This window comes from Pinus tabuliformis, chromosome 8 (assembly GCF_031772625.1).
Source record: "Pinus tabuliformis cultivar Carrire ecotype Pingquan chromosome 8, CPIR1, whole genome shotgun sequence".
Classification (NCBI taxonomy): domain Eukaryota; kingdom Viridiplantae; phylum Streptophyta; class Pinopsida; order Pinales; family Pinaceae; genus Pinus; species Pinus tabuliformis.
In genome coordinates, this window is record NC_142294.1 from 1,172,051,593 (window position 1) to 1,172,054,159 (window position 2,567).

Consider the following 2,567-nt stretch of genomic DNA (forward strand, 5'->3'; position numbering starts at 1 on the left):
CTGGTAGACTCTGGAAATGTTGCCATTGGAATTGACTTTGAAAGAAACACTAACTGTAACCAAGAATATTTCGTGGGTAGTTAATTTTACAACATTGAAACAAAACTTTGCCTTTTCATGTTGAAATTTGGTACCGGAGGACAGGTGGTTCCCTTAGGCTTTAATATTTGGCCTAGGGAAAAGTGTCCAAAAGAATTTAATTTTTCTCCTAAAGTGACTTTATAATTTTATAAAGTTAAATCTAATTTAAAAGTGACTTTAAGTGATAAAATTATTAAGTCTAATTTTAAAGTGACTTTTATAAAGTCAATGAAAAATTAGAAAGGAAAAGTGACTTTGGAAATAAATGACTAAGTGGGTCTTTATTAAAGTGGGGTGAATTAAAAAATAGAAAGTGAGATTTAAATGAGCATTTAACCTCAGCCATTGATCTAAATCTATTTCAGCCATTGGATTTAGAGATCACCCAAAAGTCACTTGGATCACCCAAAAGTCACTTGGAGTTATATTAAAGGAGGAAAAGGAGGAAAAGGTCATTCATTCTTTCATGAGCAGATTGGGAGAAGGAGAGCAAGAGAGCAAGAGAGATTTCTGAGCAGGGAGGAGAAGGAGACAGCAGCTTGGCACACATTCCAAGGCAGCAGTTGAGTAGATTTGTACAGCTGATTCAGCACATAATGAAACGCTGATTTTTGCACAAAAATCGAGGAGCAGTTTGCTGATTTTTTTGCACACAAAACGAAGGCCGTACATCATTTATTGCTGTCCTGTTTGCTGTAATTTCCAGATTGCTGTGAGGCACGGGAAAGAAGATAAGTTGTAAATTTGCTTGCTGATTTTTTGCTGAATAATTCTCACTGTAAAAAGGCAATTTTCAGAAATAAAGAAGAGCTCTCAAACTGGTTTTTCCCAAGAGTTGTAGGGGGTTTTTCCAGGGTCAAGTTGACCAAAAATATCAGTGTTTTAATGTGTTTTAATGGCTGTTTTTGATTGCTGAATTTTAATTCTGCAATTTCCAGCATTCTGAAAAATTTCCAAAATTTGTGTTTTCAGCAATATTTTTTTTTTTTTTTTTTTTTTCAGTCTGTTAAATGTATGGTTATGGGAATGGGCATTTAACTACATGGGAGAAATAAGGAGAAACTGAAAACCGGGGTGGGAAAACAGAAATTTCTATATGGTATCGGAGCTTGAGTGCTGAAGGGCAGTTTGGGACAACAAAAGGAAAAATTACAGTTGCTGATTTATCACTCAGAAAATTCCAGCAAGCTGATTTTTTCATAAACAACAGTTTTATCTTTACTGCAACAGTGCTATTTTTCAGTTTTAGGACAGCAGGATGTCATTGAGATTGAGGGTGGAGGATAGGCTGGATGGGCATATAAATTACAGCGTTTGGAAGGAGAGAATGCAGAGTATCTTTGAGGAGGCAGAAGTCTGGGATATCATGGTGCATACCGCACAGAACTCTGTTGTTATGTCCACTGATGTTACTCAGTTGGCTGAGTATAAAAAGAAGAACAATAAGGGTAAGAGGCTGATTCTAGACGGAATCAAAGACCATTGCATTCCTCATGTGAGAGGAAAGAGCAATGCCCATGAGATGTGGACAGCATTGTCCAATCTCTACCAGAGTACCAATGAGAACCGGAAGATGGTCCTGAAGGAGAAGCTGAAGAACATTAAGATGGGGAATGATAGTGCAGCTGGATATCTCACAAAGATTACCAATGTGAGAGATGAGTTGGCAGCGATTGGAGAGGCCATTCCATCCACTGAGTTGGTGCGTATTGCAGTGAATGGCCTCTCCCGTTCATGGTTGAACTTTGCTGATGGGGTTTGTGCACGTGAGACCCTTCCCACATGGGAGAGGTTTTGGGATGATTGTATTCAGACAGAGATCAAGGAAGGACAGCTTGGGGCAGCCAAGCCAGTTGAGCAGGATGAGGACGTAGCACTGGTGGCAGGAGGCAAGAAAGGCAAAGGGAAGAAGCAGGCTTCCACAAGCAGTGGTGGGGGCAAAGGCAAAGGTAAAGGTAAACAGGGGAACACACAGAAGGACTATTCCAAGGTGAAGTGTTGGAATTGTCAAAAGATGGGACACTATGCAGTTGTGTGTCTGGAGAAGAAGAAGAAGAAGGGGAAGAACCAGGACGTGGCAGCTTCAACAGAGATTGAGGACTTTGCAGGTCGTTTTGACCGGGAGTTTGCGTTCACTACGTGTGAGTCCTCTAGTGCAGGATCACCTGCTACACAGATTCAGAGGGAGAATGCTTTTCCCTCGATTAGCGGAGCATCTTCAGGTATTTGGTATGTGGACAGTGGGGCTTCACGTCATATGACAGGAGTCCGTGAGTACTTCTCAGAGCTTTCAGAGAGTGGCACTGATATCGAGGTAGTACTCGGTGATGACAGAGTTGTTAGAGCAGTCGGGGTGGGGACAGTGACATTTCAGAGGGAGTCCAAACCTCCCTTGAAGGTGTCAGAGGTTCTTTATGTGCCAGGGATGAGGAAGAACCTCATATCCGTCTCAGCTTTGGAGGACAGAGGATATGAGGTACTGTTCA